Below are 19177 nucleotides of genomic sequence, written 5' to 3' on the forward strand. Positions count from 1 at the left end.
TAGCCGCAGTAGCTTACCTGAGGATCTCTGAAACCAATGATAGCGCTGGGCTCACTAGCGCAGTCTGGTCACTAAAAAACGTCCTTCAATTATCAAGTCACTTCTTTGAAGCAGGGACCAACACGTTGGGAGAACACTCAATGAAACAAACACACACACAGGATATGTCTCATAAGTATTCTGCTTTACTTGAGTTAGAAAACACATATTTATAGGCATATAGTGTACATCTGGTTTTAATTGTCCAGCTCACATTTCTCTCTCCAAAGGAGGGGGCACATCTTGAAACAATTATTAAGAGAGTTATTTTCCATTCATTTCATAACATACATTGCACAATATCCAGTAAATCCTATAGCATAATCATCTCATACATTGCCAGTTCTTTTCTGCCACGATAGCATTTCATTCGCAACAGGCTATTTATTGTTCTTAAGTGTTTCCATAGACTGCATACAGCCATTTTTTGTCTTCAGGGACAATATGTGATGAATACCAGATGTTAGCTTTTTTCTAAGAACCAAGATGTAGATATCTTAGCTTACATTTTATATACCTACGTCTAGAATATGTCCAAACTTTATTTAAACACATTTCTTTCTTATATAAAAAGCATTTGATTATTATAACCCAATATAGTGGCTAATTAATAATGCTATCATTTCCCCTCCTTTTTATAATAAATCAAACATTACAAGCTTATCTGGCATTTTCCTAACAAGTCTATGCAATAACAGTCTACTCTTATGATACCAGTGGCTACCCATTCTCCCTATAGGTAGGAAACTACACCCTATCTGTTACAGGGTTGATGTCTTTCTCATGGTTTTGGTTGGTAGACTGTTGACTCATATCCATTAGGGCAGACTGTTGTTGGACTTTCTTTGCCAGACTCTTCTGCAATGACTTATATCTGGAGGATTCAAAGGCTTTCCTTATTCGTTTCTGACAGACTGAAAAACAGAAGAAAAAAAGGTTTGATTCCGCACTAGTCAGGTTCGACTATTGTCGTAAGGTACCAGAATCTTATCGATATACAGGGAAGATTTCCCTAATTATTATTTTTACCTGGTGGTGCACCCAGAGTCAGGGAATATTTGGAGAAAAACAGAAATTGCAGAAGACTCTTGTGTGGGTGCACTCTTGTTTTTATATAGTTATCTGGCTAATTATTAAAGCTTAACTTTTATTTGATAAACATTATAAAATAAATCCACACTCTCATGTTCCACCACCGTTAATTAGTGACACAAAAGAAAGAAAAACACACTGTAGGTATAGGGTTATAAAATGAAAAAAATTTTGTTTTTGTAAATTATTTTAAATTTTTTGTTAAAATTGAAAATGTTCTGGTTAGTCTATCTATATAGACTTTTAGGGAGGTGTAGACACTAGGGTTCTACACCCGATCCTCTCCAACCAGCACAAGCTAGGCTTGTTTTAATAGGACCTCAATGGGTCAAAAAATAATCGAACCGGTATCACACATGTGAATCTTAATAAGTTACATAAAAATAAGACGGTGTCTGTGTGTAATGCTTTATGATTGTATATAACAGGCTTTAGGGATATCCTAGAATTAGAATATTCTTGCCATGGGAAACAAAGATGGGATAGTGGGAAACGGTGGGGGAAAGGGAAAGAGGGAAAGGAGGGGGAAGAAAAGGGGGGGAGAAGGACCAATTTGAAAACAGGGAAAGAAAGAATGTGGTGATACTGCTGTTGGTTTGCGGTCGAAATGAATCACAAATTACAACACCGGGTATTCTCTGGGGGTCCCCCTCACAGGTACTGACCCAGCCCACCACCATTTTGCTTCCAAGATCGGGCGAGATCGGGCTCTTTCGGTGGGGTATGGTAGTAATTGGACACAAGTTGTCGACTCACCAATGAGAGTGCACCTAGTAAAGATTAAAGAAGGAGAAAGACAAGTGGCAGATCTGCTGTCTACATTAGGCACAGGATTACCCTGTGGATCATAGATGAGAGTCTGCGGATATAGGAAAAAATAAAGTTACACAGGATCAAAGGTAGAGCTGAAGCAGATATATACCCAGGTCTTTATGCAGGCACTGCCATCCGATTGTATATTCAGGAACACTCTAGCAATTCAGAGTACTGTCTTGGATTGAAAAAATATATATATGTGTATTCCTTGGAGTGTGCAATATTACAAAGGGCTACCTGCACCACAATTAGACCACACCAGATCAAGGTGGAACTGAAGATAGGCCCAGATGATATATTAAATATTAGGAGCACACTCTAACTGTTCAGAGTACTATATCTGAATGAAAGGATGTTATATGTATATTTCCTTAAAGTGTGAGAATTTAAAACTTCAGACAGTTTATATTCAATACAAATCACTTGCTAGGGTAAGCTGACAGGGGTAGGTGCTCACTACTATCAAATATTCCTATGTGTAGGTAAAACATCAATTAATCACATGGTAGGGCTGTCAACATGGTGATCACCAGCCACTATGAAAGTTGGATACAGAAGATAAAGGTATCCCTAGGCCCTGTTTTGACTCAGGCAATTAGCTCTTATATTTAGATATCCCCTCCAGGGAAAAGATCCCGGGGGCGGGTGTAATTGTACAATCTTCTAATATTCACCTTTAATTCAAATCCATTGCAGAAGCACACAGACAGTGATGGGTGCACGAATGCACCACTATTCTCACATGTAAATGGATAAACATGCAGGGCTGTTTGTATCAAAAAGAACAGCCACTAAAAGCCAAAGGGATACATCCAATAGTATATATATCAGTATCCCTGAGACTAGTTGATTTCATAGGGATATCAATTTAAAATGCCCTGTCCAATTGGATAGTATTTAATATACAGAGTATTATAATTATTATTGATAATACAATCAATGTGAGAGTCGGATAAATCAGAGAGATACCGGTCCCTGCCCAGGTCCCTGGGTCAGTTGGAGTTATCAGGATCTGAGTGATACTCCTAGTGTCCCTGGTCCCAGATAGAGAGGTGGAAAACGCGTTTCACCCGTCCTGCGGGCTTTTTCACTTCCAGAGTGCTCATCTGAGTGATGAGCCTGGTTTAAATACCTGTTGAGTAACAGGCAGCCAATCACTGTTGTCTGTTAATTGATTGGATTACTTGATTGATTACTAGGGCTCCGCTGCGGTCAGCGGAAATGAGGCCGTGTATCCGGTTGCTAGGCAACCTGGATAACCAAAATATAGCCTTCAAGGGGGAGAGAATAAACATGGGTACTGTTCCTAGTTTACCTGGTTTTGTTACCCTGCTGGTAAGGGCCCAGGCGCTAGATCTGTGTCCGTTCGGAAAAACAACAAAGCAGTATCTTAAAACACAGATATAATATAATTGCAATTCCAATAGCTTTTAGAAAGAACACTAGTATTCCTACAATCCATCCTTTAATTCCACTAAACCATGATAACCAAACCCATTCACCCTTTAGAGTGTCAGGGATGTTATGTTTGCTGGCATATGTCAGTTTTGCATCTTCTATCTCTTGTACATGTTTTCCCACTACTTCTTGAGCATTGTCTGTTTCATTGGTAATAAAGGTACAACACAATTTTCCTGTCTGTGTATACAATGTCATGCAATAACCTCCTGTCTGTGCTGTTAAATAATCCAACAAAAGCCTGTGTTGTAACTGTTATTTTTATATTACTTGGAGTTCTTTTCCTACATATCTGAAGGTACTATCATAGATTTCAGTAATGTCATCCAAGAGTCCTGCAAGAGATTCAACTCTATAATATGAGTTTGACCCTAAGAGATCCAAAAATCCCATTCTCTCATGCCAGGGTGCATAGATTAATTTCTTTGCATTCCTCCCTGCCTGCTTCACTTCTCTCTTACTCCTGTGCATAGGACTATATTTTCCCACTTGGCCTTCTTGGTTTCTAATAATTTCTTTCAACTCCTCGTGATCTATTGCTCTCGCTGATGGTACTATGCGCCCTAGGGTACAATTTCCATAATCACCATAGTTGAGCCACTTATAGGCATATTTTCCACACAAAAAATACAAATCTTTTGGAAGCTATGGGGGTATATAATCACACATTCTTTTTAGGTTCTCCAGTGCTACTCTGACATCTCCATGTACTACTAACTGAGCAGGGCTGCTTCCTGTCTCATTCATCCAGTTAGGGAATTCTGGCCCTGGCCATACTCCAATGTTTATCATTGATTTCCCTTCAAGTGGTGTCCCCTTATCGGTTGTAAAGGTTATGGGGTATGGAGCTTCTCCTGGCTTTGTATCCACCTTTACACTACCCACTCGGAATGGGGCCATAGCACAAGGGTAAAATGACCCCAGGTAGATGTTTGAGGGATAAAGTTGAACCTGTCTATGGTCGATCACACTTTCCCTTACCCTTTTTCTAAATTCAATGCAAAAAGACACATCTGGGGCAACTAGATGTGCTAGCAACTTAGGGGGTTTCTGGTTAACATATTGATCTGATCTTGCCTTGAATAATACTTCATCTGTGTACTCCTCTCTAAAATCCTCCCATTCCTCAAATGTGATGGGAACAAATGTCCACTCTCCCCATCCTGCTGAGGTGGGACCGTGAGAGCAGACCCAACAGTTTGTGGTGTCAGGGGCATTCCCTACTAACTGATGCAACTGCAGTGTTATGCACACCAGTGCCTGCAGGAAAGTACTAGTGTCAGAACTGTTATGCACTCCAGTGTCTACAGGAATGTACTGGTGTTTGAACTGTTATGCAAAACAAATGGACTCACAGACAAACTGGGGAATATGACATAACGTACACAGAAGGTGATAGGGTAACAAAATACACACACAGTGAACAGAGAAGCCCAGAGGCTAAGGAACTGGGTATCTCCCTTGTATTAGAACTGCTCAGATGTAAAAAGCAAGATGTTGTGTTTTAATACGTAGAGAACCCGAAATGCTGTTGCTAAGGGCAACAGCAAAACCCTAAAGGGTTACCAACGGGTGTGGCAGTAAACTCCTTGGTCAGAGATGGAATGATAGACACAAGGAGAGCCTCCACAATCCTGATTCTCACTTGCAGTCACAGGTTTAAGCTTACTGCCACTAAACTGACCCCTGACACCTAGCACAGTGAGACAGGATTAGACAGGCAAGTGTTAGAATACAGCCGCAAACTTGCTAAGTTCACAGAGTAATAACAGAACCCCAGCAAGCTAAACGACTGACTCCAGTCTTACTGCTAGGTCTGGATTGGCAGAGTGTAATACCAAATCCCCAGGCCTATTTGCAGTAAGCAACAAACAAATACAAAGCTACACAGTACTGGCTAACTTTCATGAACTGACTAACCAACAGAGATTCAGCAGCATCTGCTTACCCTGAAAAGAGGCCTTATAAAGCAGGTGCTGTCCACGCCCCACTCAGACCTCACAGACTGTGAGCACAAAAACCAGCACCGGATCCCCTGCCGTGCACAGAGCCTATAACCACTGCACAGCAAAAGACCCGAACCGGAGTATCAGCTGCGCTCAGGTTACTCCACTAGCACTTGTCTCCCGGTTGCCATGACGACGTGGCAGCACAGGGCAGGAGACCCTAACATGCAGCAACATGTTTTGGTTTGTTCCACCAGGGGCCTTACACCATTCTGTACATGATTCCTCTGGTCGATGTCCACAGTACTCACAAATACATTTAGGGATGAGTGTCAGATTTTTGCATTCATGGATAGGGTTCTCTTCTTCCCTTTCCTGGCTTGTTAAGTTCACTTCATTGCCTCCCCCCTTTTCCAAAATGTCATGCAAATCTCTTTTGTGTCATCCCACTTCATTACTTATGTTTTTCCCGTATGTGTGGTTTTGACATATCAGTTTTCTATTACACATACAATCTTTTTCCCCAACTACGACGTATATGGCAAGGATAGTGCCTACTGTCACTAGTGGGGCACCCAATATTATTCCCCTAAGTGCTTTATCTGGCTTGGGGCATAGTAACCTGTACATTCTTGTTTCTTATCCAAACTTAACTTTCAAAAGTTTGCAATGTGATGCATGCACCCAAGCCTCTCTGTCTTTCAACTTCACAGACATTGGGGTAGTTAGCAACACCTGGAATGGACCATCATATCTGGGCTCCAGGGACTTCCTCACGTGTCTTTTCAGGTACACCCAATCTCCTGGCTGGAAATGATGTGGATTCTGATCTGCTGTAGAGTCTGGAAGTGAAGTATGTGCTACAACATGAAGATGGGTTAGTCTCTCAGTCAGACTTTTTACATAAGCAGTTAAATCACCATGTTTATGCTGCAATTCATGTGGATAATAACATCCTTTCTTAGGTATACTACCAAACAAGATTTCATATGGTGAATATCCTGACTTTTTGTTAGGTGCAGTTCTAAGACTAAACAGTGCCAACGGCAAACAGTCAACCCATCCCTTCCCAGTGTCTTGCATTGCCTTCATGATCTTTGCCTTGATGCTATAGTTCGTTCTCTCCACTAGTCCGCTCGCTTCCGACCGGTAGGCGTGTGGAAGGCCTTATGTATGCCCAAGTCTTCCATGATAGTGGTCATGACTGCTCCTGTGAAGTGACTTCCTCTATCTGATTCAATCACTTCTGGTATTCCATACCTACATACTATTTCAGTCAATATTTTCTTTGCTGTATTCCTTGCTGTGGCTTTTGGCTACTGGAAAGGCTTCCACCCATTTTGAGAAGGTGTCGACACAGACCAGTACATACTGGAAAGGGCCATCAGTTGGCATCTGAATATAGTCTATCTGTAGTCTTTGGAATGGCATATTGGCTTTTGGAATGGCTCCTGCTGGAGTCTTGGTTCTCCTTCCCGGATTTGAGATTCCACATATCCAGCATGCTTGTGTATGCTTCTCTGCTGCCCCTTGGAATCCTGGGGCTATCCATCTTTGATTGACTTGTCTTGTCATTTGGTCTTTTCCTGCATGGGTAATTCCATGGCTTACTTGAGACATAGCTGGATATAGCACTCTTGGCAAACATGTCTTATCCTCTGTCTTCCAGAGTCCCATATCATGTTCTTGTATGGCTCCCTTCCTTTGCCATGTGGCTTTTTCTAAGGGACCTGCTTGATTCTGGAAGAGGATGAGTTGTAGATCCGCAATGTGTACTGGATTCTTGGTTTCACTTTCAGCTAGCATTACTTGTACTCCTGATTTGTCAGGGCTCTTGGCTGCCCTCTTTGCTTTGGCATCTGCCAAATTATTTCCTCTTGTCTCTTTAGTTTGATTCTTAGTGTGTGCTTGGATCTTTATGATGGCTACTTTGGTTGGCTTGTCCAGAGCTTCAAATAGTTTCATTATCAGATCTGCATGTTGTATCTGTTTTCCTGTAACTGTTTTGAAGTCTCTGCTTTTCCAAATCTGACCATAATCTTGCGTAATTCCCCAGGCATATCTGGAGTCTGTGTATATGTTAGCTGTTGTGTTCTCTGCATACTTCAGAGCCTTGGTGAGAGCTATTAGTTCTGCAGCTTGTGCTGATAGATGTGCTGGTAGACTTCCTGATTTGATGATATCAGTCTCTGTTGTAACATCATACCCTGTATATGGGGCTCCATTATCATAGTATCGTGACCCATCCACATAGAGATTGTGCTGGGCATGAGGAAGGGTTGTGTCTGTGACATGAGGTAGTGGTTGAGTCTCTTGTTCCATCAGAGCCATGCAGTCATGGGAAAACATTTTATTGTGAATATTTTCACCACTTTCTGCATTAACATAGTTCACGTGGTCCTCATCATCCTGGTTATTCTGGGTACCATTGCTAGAGATATTATATGTCCCTCTTCTCCCTCCTTTTGAATCTAGAGATTCACATTCTGCTCCTTCTTCCTGCAATAGGGCTGGTAGTAGAGTTGCTGGGTTGAAGGTGGTACATCTCTTGATGGTGACATTTGTGGCACTTAGTAGAGCTACTTCATACTTGGTGAGTCTCGCAGCTGATAAGTGCTTGGTTCTGGCTTGCTGTAATATTTCAGTCACTGCATGTGGTACCTGGATGATCAGTTCATGATTGAGCACAATGTCTATGCATTTCTGTTTGAGGACTGCTGTTGCTGCGACTGCTCTGATGCAGGTGGGTGCTCCTTGGATAATGTTGTCCAGTTTGCTTGAAAGATAAGCCACAGGGCGTTGCTTACTTCCATGCAGTTGTGTGATGACTCAGAGTGCATGGCCTTTCTCCTCTTGGCAATAAAGAGTAAATGGTTTGGTGTAGTCTGGTAGACCCAATGCTGGTGGAGATGCTATGGCAGCATTGAGTTTCCAAACTGCTTCTTCAACTTGCTCCGTGGTGTAGATTGGTACATCTTTCTTTGTACTATCATACAGAACTTGCATGTAGATAGAAGCATGAGGTATCCACTCTCTGCAGTAGCCAACAAGACCTAAGAATGATCTGGTCTGTTTGATGGTCTTTGGTACTTTAGTTTGTAGAATGAGCCGTTTTCTTTCTTCAGTGAGGTGTCTGGTTCCTTGTGAGATACAGTGACCAAGGAAGATGACCCTCTGCTGGCACAGTTGAAGCTTTTCCTTGGAAGCTCTGCAATATTGCTCTTCCAGAAATCTTAACAGGGATACAGTCTCTTATTTACATTGGTCTTTTGTACTGGTAGCTAGCAATAGATCATCTACATATTGTATGAGCTGTGTGTTGTCTGGGAACAATGGTCTGTCTCCATGCTTGTAGAATGAGTGACATCGCTTCAGTGTAGTCTGATGGACTGATTGCTCCTCCTTGTGGTAGTCTGGTCCAACAGTACTGTTTTCCATAATGGTTGAAGGCTAGCGTCGCCTGTGATTCTTCTGTGATCGGAATTGAAAAAAAGGCGTTGGCAAGGTCTATTACCGTGTACCAGGCCCCTGAAGGTGGGATCTGGTTCAGGTATAGGTATGAGGATTAGGAACAATAGGACGAATTGATATCCAGTCTTTTATAAACTTCTCTTAGATCATGAACAAGTCTGTATTGGACCTCTTGTGCTTGATCTTGACCTTGAATTCCTCTTCTTTTCTTCACAGGAAACAATGGAGTATTCCATGGGGATCTACACTGGACAATGATCACATTTTCTTGAAAGGCTTGGATTTGCTTTACAATGGCTTCAGTTTGTGCAGTGGTAAGGGGGTACTGCCTGATTGAGACAGGTATGGTTCCGGGCTTGAGCTGCAGGTGGACATGTTGAACTCATAGTAGTCCAGTATCCATCTTTCCTTTTGATCATAGTCTGTCTGGAACTTGAGAAGTAACCCATTCTGGAATGGTTAGTTCTGAGCTGGACTTGGCAGTTTCTTTTAGTAGGTAAACTTTAATTGCAGCTTCAATGTTGGGCTTCATGATATCTGGAATGTTGCTGGTATACTTGATTCCTCGTGGGATATACTGGATAGTAGCTTGCATGATGTTAAGGATATCAGCTCCCAGCAGATTCACTGGGCATGTAGGTGAAATCAAAAATTCAATGGGTACAGGTGTAAGTTCATCATTTATACAGAGAGAAGTTGGCTTACTTCTTTGAAGAGGGAGGGGCTGTCCTCCCAGCCCCTTCAACATAGTGGCTGGTTAAGAGTTCTTTTGGGACGTCAGTTTTCTTAAGTACAGTGACTGCTGCTCCAATGTCCAAAAGGCATTCTAGGGTGTTTCCTGTAGGTAGAGTAAGCATAACAGTACCTTTAATGGGGTCAGTGTTGGTGTCGCTTGAGTAGGTGGACCCCGGAGCAGGATTCCATCATTCCTGTTGTACCGTGAAGGCTGGAACAGAGTCCTTAGACTTTAGCCATGCCTGGTAATTTCTGCATTCCTTCTTCTGATGACCTGAAACCTTGCACCAAAAACATTTACCAGTCATTTCTTCACCCTGCACTTTTCTTGTGGTGTAGGTCTGGAGTTATTAACACCTTTACCTTGGTTTTGGACCTTAATTGTCTTGGTGTTAGACTGGGCAGCCTGCACTACATGTATAGTGACAGCTGGTGCTTTGGAAGTTTTCCTATCCATCTTTTCTTTCTCATTATCTTCAATCCCTTCTAGGACTTCTACTAGTGAGGTAATGTTCATCAAATTTGCTTCTGGTCGGACAGCATACAACTGCTGACTGTATTCAGGTCTAAGTCCATTAAGGAACCTGGTCTTGAACAGTCTGGCGTTATTAGCCTCTGCAATGGGAAATCCTACATTTTCTTGTTTGACTGACAATTTGTCATAGTATTCCCTTATGCTGAGGGTTTGTTGTACCAGATCAGGTTCAGCTGGTGCAGTGTCTCTGATCTGCGCACACCTGACTTGTACTCTATATAACAGTTGTAAGCCTTAAGCTATAGTATAGCGGTCAGCTTCAGAGGGAGCTGCCTTAATTTCCCCTCTATCACCATCTGCAGCTTGGGAAATTATGGCTAAAACTTTATTATATTCACCTATTCCTATGGAGGCTTTAAGAATCTGTTCTAAGTCAACCCAACATGGTCTATACACAGCAGACATTTGTTTAATCTTCTTTTCAAATTCAGCTGGACTTTTCCTGATATCTGGTAAGTAATTTACAATACGCATAACATCTGAAGGAAACCACGGTATGTATTGTTCCTGTTCCACATATTCTGCAATGTAACCATCAGCACCAGGTAATCTGTCAATTGTATGTCTGGGATTAGGATGGCTATTAACTCTGACAGGCAGTACATGGTATTTATCGCCAGGTACTGCTTTTGGATTTTTATCAGGACTATTATTGCAATCCCATAATCTCTTTAACATCCAAGGAACTTGTGATTTTATATTACCCCCTTCTTTAACATATTGTGATTCACATGACCCTGAGTTTGGGTCTACCCAGTTACCACAGAATGGACATTTTTCACTGCCCTCCGGGACACATCTCTCACAAACAGGACACTTTCTTTCAGGGTACTGGTTTACATCTGTAAGGACCAGCTTACCTTCTGGGTTCTCTACAAAACTTAAAGCATTTAAATAATGTTTTTCAGGTGTATTTTGTTCTGCATGCATTGTTATTAGTGAGGGATATAAGGCTCCTGTAACAGCAGGTGTCTTTTGTTCTGCATGCACTGGTATTAGTGAGGGATATAAGGCTCCTGTAACAGCAGGTGTCTTTTGTTCTGCATGCACTGGTACTACTGAGGGAGCTGACCCCCCTGCTACACCTTCAGTGGGTATACCACTGTTAATGGTATTATGTATTATTGGAGCATAGGGTGGTGGCATTACATCAGCCATATAATCTTCCCTTCTAACTGTCTTTTCATCTTCAACTTCTTGTGAAACAGTTTGCCATATATTTACAGTGTCCAAATAACCCTTCCTCTGTAACCAGTGACCGTCTGTGACTTGAAATCTTTTCCAAGCCTGTGGGTCTAATATTCCTTCTTTGGGAAAATTAGACCTTTTAAGAATGGAATCAATGTGTTTGATGCTCTTCTTCCCTTCTCTCCCTACAACAATCTCTATAGGTGAACGCGTTTCCATCTTACTCCCTTTCCCTCCCATTAGGGTAATTAAGCCCTATGGGTGTGGTCGTATCCACTTGCGGCGAAGAGGGATATAGTTGTGCGAGAAGTTAACTATGTATCACTGGCTTAGGCTTTGTCTGGACACACACTTTTCTCTCCTTTTTCTGTTTCTTCTGAAAATTAACTTAACTTGTCTGACTTTAACCTATCACATCTACAATACATGCAATCTAAACACCATATTCAACCTTCTAACGTTTCTGAAAACTTGTTGGACACACTGCTGGTATTTTAAAATGATCAATAGGTTAATCAGCTAAGCATAAAGGATATGGTTCATTTCTATGCACTGACAACAATTGAGCATTTAAATGACATCCCACAATAATCACAATTCTGTAAAAACACTTTTCCTATGCTGAGATGTTTATCTATGTTGCAAAAAATTAACTGGTTAATTTTGCATAAAGTTTCAACCAAGGTACTCCTTTGTACCATAACACAACACTAGTTGCTCTGTGGGTGCATGCGCTAATAAAGCATAGACAAAAATTTGAATCAGTCTTTCAACCACATTAGACTTGTAAAACATATAACACTGATTTGATCAATTGTAAAGGCTAGGTTAGTACTGTCTCATAATTCACCCAGGTGCTTCCATTGACAAGTGTCAGGATAAGCCTCTAATAACAGGTGCCAAGGGCCGTCTTTGATGATCTTATGGACTAACCACCTTTATACACTTTACACTTATTTTTTTATACTTAAAACAGACAGTTTAACAGACAGGTTACGTGACACAGACAAGACAGTAAGCTGTGCATTGAGGTGGTAACCGTGGGCCGGTGATACCCCAAATTCCAGCTAAGCAAACAGACCCGTGAAGGCTGATCCAAACTTTCATACACATATATAACACATAAACATATAAACAACAACAAGCAATATGCCTTATCTGCTTTAAGCTACAACAAGCAATACACCTTTAAGCTAGGCAATACAACATAATTCAGTTAGTCTAGGGGATGTGTGACAAGATAATCGGGTACTATGATGATGGTCAAAAAGGACATTAATGACATTTTTTTCTCTATAATGTACTAAAGCGAAACTCAGAGTCTGATTTGAGTAAAAATTATTGAAAGCAATCAGTGGTTACTCACCCGGGAATTATCAGAGTCTGTGAGGGCCGGTCTCTACCAAAATAGAAAGTATCATTAGATGTCTCTTCTTGAGTCAGTCATTCCGGCAAACGATGCCCCCATGATTGATAGCGCTGGGCTCACTAGCGCAGTCTGGTCATTAAAGAACGTCCTTCAATTATCAAGTCACTTCTTTGAAGCAGGGACCAACGCATTGGGAGAACACTCAATGAAACAAACACATAGGATATGTCTCATAAGTATTCTGCTTTACTTGAGTTAGAAAACATATTTATAGGCCTATAGTGTACATCTGGTTTTAATTGTCCAGCTCACATTTCTCTCTCCAAAGGAGGGGGCACATCTTAAAACAATTATTAAGAGAGTTATTTTCCATTCATTTCATAACATACATTGCACAATATCCAGTAAATCCTATAGCATAATCATCTCATACATTGCCAGTTCTTTTCTGCCACGTTAGCATTTCTTTCACAACAGGCTATTTATTGTTCTTAAGTTTTTCCATAGACTGCATACAGCCATTTTTTGTCTTCGTGGACAATACGTGATGAATACCAGATGTTAACTTTTTTCTAAGAACCAAGATGTAGATTTCTTAGCTTATATTTCATATACCTACGTCTAGAATATGTCCAAACTTTATTTAAACACATTTCTTTCTTATATAAAAAGCATTTGATTATTATAACCCAATATAGTGGCTAATTATTAATGCTATCACCAACAAAAAACTACATTGTGGCTTTGTCCTTGGTAAGGCCAAATTAACCCCAAAACCTGCGCACTCTGTACCAAGACTCAAGCTTTGTGCAGCTGTGCTAGCAGTAGAAATTGCAGAATTATCTGCCATAATCAGTGCAAGACCACTTGTCCCAGTATCCTCAGATGCTGATTCTCCAACCATTTTAACTCCAGTCACTCTTATTACCCAGAAGATTGGAGCTGCTTTAATTCCTCCTGAAATCTTAGACCACCGTGACATTTACAGGTGTCAGTGGAAATAGGTTCAACACCTGTCCAATGTGTTTTGGCATCGTTGGAAGACAAAGTATTTACATATGCTTCAAAGTCATCACAAATGGCAGATGTCAAAACACAACCTCCAGATTGGTGACCTTGTTCTTTTGAAGGATAAAGAGGCCCATCACAAATTAATGGCCAATGGCACTTATCACCAAGGTTGTCCCCAGCGTCGATGGAAAGACTCATAAGGTGGAGGTCAAAGAGACCAAAGGAGGCTCTGCCCAAGTTTAATTCCATTCAATCATTGAACTAGTGCTTATTCTTCCAAAGGAAGATATTACGTAAAGTCTTTGGCTACTTGATTCAGCTCATGATGGGAAGTATTCTACCACAAACTTCCAGCTATGATATACCATCGACACTTTATTATTTGGATTATACTGTGCATTGGTGGAAGTGTTTGCAAATTGTGACTTCCCCAATCCGAAGATGGGTTTATTACTTGGAACTTGATCTAACATTTCCCTACTGTAATAGATTACAAGCCTCAAGACCTTCAGCCACAAGACTTAGACAAAACTTATTTCCTATTATTGTTTGTTTATTGTTGCAGGTTCTCTCTTTTGTCTTACAGGTCCCAAAATTTATTCTGGACTTCATCTGAGGACATTATGATAATGTTTGATTTATTGTGAAATCTAAAGATTTCAGACAGGGAGTGTAATGTCCCATGATATATGTGTTTCATATGCTGTCATGTTACTATTTGTTAAAATGTGTCCCTCCTGATTTCCTGTCGCTAGGTTCTGATTTCATTAGCCCCCCCTTTCTTCTTGTCTCTAGCTGTTTGTGTGTCTCCCATTTTAGCCTCCCTGTTGCGTTCTGGCAAATTATTATTTTTCACTTACTGTGCGTGCATAACTACAAGAATATCAGCTTAAAATAAACCCTCATCTGGATTCTTCATACGTTCCTCTTCAGTTAAGTTGACACTATCTGACAAGGGGGTTCATTCGAGTTGATCGCTAGCTGAAAATGTTCGCTGTGCAGCGATGATGCAAAAAAAGGCACTTCTGCGCATGTGTATGCGGCACAATGCGCACGTGTGACGTACTATCACAACGGCCGCAGTAGTTTCACACAAGGTCTAGCGAAGCTTTTCAGTCACAGTGCTGGCCGCAGAATGATTGACAGGAAGGGGGCCTTTCTGGGTGTAAACTGACCATTTTCAGGGAGTATTCGAAAAAACGCAGGCGTGCCAGGAAAAACGTAGGCGTGCCAGGAAAAATGCAGGCGTGGCTGGGCGAATGCAAGGCGTGTTTGTGATGTCAAATCCGGAACTAAACAGTCTGAAGTGATCGCAATCTAGGAGTAGGTCTGGAGCTACTCTGAAACTACACAATTTTTTTTGTAGCTGCTCTGCGATCCTTTCGTTCGCACTTCTGCTAAGCTAAGATACACTCCCAGAGGGCGGCGGCTTAGCTTTTGCACGGCTGCTAAAAACAGCTAGCGAGCGATCAACTCGGAATGACCCCCAAGGTCACTTGGTGTAAGTACTGGTTCAACACAGACATATACAGAGGAACTGTCTCAGAAACCTTACACTTACAGCCTGGTTATTAAGTTAGAATAATATGAATGTTATTGAGGTTAATAACACTGTAGGAACAAAAACATGCCCACATTCTGTGTTTTTAGCTGTTTTATAATCTTTGTAAAATAATACAGATCCAAAAACCCACAAGGGTGGTTTTGGCAAAACCAAATACAGATCCAAAACACAAAAGAGATATAGCTATACAGATCCAAAACCAAAACGAAATCTCATGATGGGGCCAAGCACACCTCTCTAGTTTTTTTAGTTTGTTATTGTAGTTTTGTTTTAGTTAATTGTTTACATGGAGGCTTATAGTAGGAGGTCTAGAGGGGAGAGGGAGTGAGATAATAGTAGTGGTAGAGTTGGGAAAATGGAGGTAGTTAGGAGAAGGGGTTCAGTAGAGGAGAGGGATTCTGAGGTAGAGGAGATTGTAAGAGGGCAAGGACTCTCAGCTTGATGAGGAGAGGTCAGCTGGGAAAACAAAATCAGGGGATCATTTGTGCTTCAGCTTTGACAAGAATTGTGCCATGTTAAATTCCCTGGTCTCTAATTATGAGGTCCTTTTTCGGAAGGCAGGCACAATGCACCTCATCCTGGAGCAAACATGTCATGTAGATGTATTTAATGCCAGTACAAAGGTGCTACAATTTAGTGTGCGAATCAGTTTTCTGACATCCACAGAAGAGTTATAGCAATAATGGCCCAGGATCGGAGGTCTGGCCATGTCACAGGTGTCAAAGTCGAAAAAATATTGCAGTACACACATCAAGTACAAACTACACACAGATGGCCTCCGCGCGTGTACTTGTTCTGCAGTGCATGCACATATCCGCAATTTGCATATGGTCGCTCCCGCGGTACTGCGCATTAGCGCGTGGTATGGGTATTTACGGTAGAGTTTGTGAACGCATGGAAAGCTATCAAAACACATTACATCTTTAATCCAAATAGTGCACAATGGGGGTCATTCCGAGTTGTTCGCTCTGTATTTTTTTATCGCAACGGAGCGATTAGTCGCTAATGCACATGCGCAATGGGGGTCATTCCGAGTTGTTCGCTCGCAAGCTGCTTTTAGCAGCTTTGCACACGCTAAGCCGCCGCCTACTGGGAGTGAATCTTAGCTTATCAAAATTGCGAACGAAAGATTAGCAAAATTGCGAATAGACACTTCTTAGCAGTTTCTGAGTAGCTCCAGACTTACTCGGCATCTGCGATCAGTTCAGTGCTTGTCGTTCCTGGTTTGACGTCACAAACACACCCAGCGTTCGCCCAGACACTCCTCCGTTTCTCCAGCCACTCCCGCGTTTTTCCCAGAAACGGTAGCGTTTTTTCACACACACCCATAAAACGGCCTGTTTCCGCCCAGAAACACCCACTTCCTGTCAATCACATTACGATCACCAGAACGAAGAAAAAACCTCGTAATGCCGTGAGTAAAATACCTAACTGCATAGCAAATTTACTTGGCGCAGTCGCACTGCGGACATTGCGCATGCGCATTAGCGACTAATCGCTCCGTTGCGAGAAAAAAATACAGAGCGAACAACTCGGAATGACCCCCAATGTCCGCAGTGCGACTGCGCCAAGTAAATTTGCTATGCAGTTAGGTATTTTACTCACGGCATTACAAGGTTTTTTCTTCGTTCTGGTGATCGTAATGTGATTGACAGGAAGTGGGTGTTTCTGGGCGGAAACAGGCCATTTTATGGGTGTGTGTGAAAAAACGCTACTGTTTCTGGGAAAAACGCGGGAGTGGCTGGAGAAACGGAGGAGTGTCTGGGCGAACGCTGGGTGTGTTTGTGACAGGAACGACAAGCACTGAACTGATCGCAGATGCCGAGTAAGTCTGGAGCTACTCAGAAACTGCTAAGAAGTGTCTATTCGCAATTTTGCTAATCTTTCATTCGCAATTTTGATAAGCTAAGATTCACTCCCAGTAGGCGGCGGCTTAGTGTGTGCAAAGCTGCTAAAAGCAGCTTGCGAGCGAACAACTCGGAATGACCCCCAATGTACACATAGTCTCCCTGCATCACATCAGTAAGTTACAGCAGTTTAAATGGTAACAGAACAAAGGGATTCACCTTTACAGGATAGGAGGGGACAGAACAAGGTTATAAGGTGGTGTTTGGTATCCAGCCGAAGGGTATTGTAAGGGTAATATTCCGGTGTTGGTTTGAAGAAGATCGCATGTTCCTGTGAATAGTTATGTGCAGGAGCAGAATATAGATATAAACTGTATTTACTGTACATTATGTATGCGGCGGGAATCCAGAGGAGACCACCCACAAGAGCAGTTGGAACAGACATCGCCCACCTATTCAAACCGACCTATGACCTCTCCTGTACTGTAAATGACCATCCCTGTGTCCAATGGACAAAGAGATTACAGTATCCATTGTGTTAGGTTTTGGAAGAATTGTATAAAGAGCCTGCTGCAGGCCTGGTCAGACACAAGACTCACAAAGTTATCTATCAGATGACTGAGGACCAGACTGGGTAGTGCGGCGAATCCAATCACGTATGTACCATTGACTGTAGCCATTACTCTATTGTATATGTAGCACCCAGCGCTTATGACAGGCAGCAAATGTGAAATTGGACACCGGCCATTTTGTGTTTAAAGACTACATCTCCCAGACAGCCTTGGGTTTCAGAGGATATACAGAGAGACACGCAGAGGCTGTCAGGGGGTGGAGAAACAGGGCATGGGGAGGGGGGAGTGGAGAATGGAATGCTTTTGTCCAGAGGAGTGGAGGAGGAGATGGCCGAGGAGGAAGAAGGAACCATGTCTGGGATATTGCTAAGATGCAGCTGACAATGACTGGAGAATACTGGGGAAGAAGTCCACGTGACTGTACAGAAAGAGCCCTACGGAGAGGGAGAACCCCAGTCTGATGAAGTTAAGTGGCCTACAGAGGATAATGCATTTCAAACCTTCCTTTTTGATCCCTGGAGAGGACAGTTTGCAGAGGGACACACTTTGGAGGAATGTGAGATAAGTAACAGTTTACAGTGTTATGTTTCTTGGTAAAGACTGATAAGTAGGAGCTAACAAAGTGTGTGATTTCACCAAGAATCAGTTTGTGGAACTACAAGTACCAGCGTTGCTGAAAGTGCCAATTGGAACCTGTTAAAGTACCTTTTCAGTCAAGCTATAGCATGCAGAAGATATGGAACTCTGAAATAACAGTGCACTATAGTGGGGGATGTATTGTCTAATGCTGTGTGTGGTATGTGTGAAAATCCTTGTGATAGTGATGTTTTAAGTTGCCATTACCCAGTTAGTGATTGCAAAGGCCAGGGTGTTATCTGCATACAAAAGGGAAGTGCAGGAAGGGACAGACAGACAGGAGAAAGCAGATCCATGTGTTATGTTCATTTTTCTTATTACTGCATTATACACCCTTTAGATATGTGTGTGCATTACTGACCAACATGTTCCTATGCCTTTAGTATATGTCCTCTTTTATTGATCTACTATAGTCCCTTGTATATAAATGCATAAAAGCAATTGCTATTCCAGACCATTTAATAAATGTGCCAGGGTGGCTTCTGCAACATATCCGTGTGATATATTCCTGTAGTGGGGTCGGTCTAAGCACGTGGTGGGCAGAGGGTTTCCCGAGTCTCCCTCTGGTGTTTCCAAAATTGAGCACTTCCCAGAAGAGCACGTCACGTCAAGATTCGGGTGGAGGCACTAATACCAAAAGAAGTATAAGGTGAGAAGCATTGCAAAGCGGGAAGAGTTTAAATACACACCATTACCCAGAAAGCCCAGGTAAAGGGGTGTTACAGTGGAGTGCACTGCTGAGATTCGTACAGCTAACTCAGAATTTGCTTACCAGGTGGGCGCCATGGCTAGTTTGAAGCCAGAAGAAGTATATGGTTGGTGTGAACAACTATCCAAAGATTCAGAATGCTGTTTTGTTTTGTGCGGTGAACTGCAGGAAGTTCCAGATGAGGAGGTT

At 42.0% G+C, this 19177-nt stretch overlaps 1 pseudogene; it reads right to left on the bottom strand.

The window, feature by feature from the left end:
- Window positions 1–1747: 1747 nt before the first annotated feature.
- LOC134912998 (5S ribosomal RNA) lies at window positions 1748–1866 on the bottom strand (annotated as a pseudogene).
- Window positions 1867–19177: the final 17311 nt, after the last annotated feature.

This window comes from Pseudophryne corroboree, chromosome 4, assembly GCF_028390025.1.
Source record: "Pseudophryne corroboree isolate aPseCor3 chromosome 4, aPseCor3.hap2, whole genome shotgun sequence".
NCBI classification, from domain to species: domain Eukaryota; kingdom Metazoa; phylum Chordata; class Amphibia; order Anura; family Myobatrachidae; genus Pseudophryne; species Pseudophryne corroboree.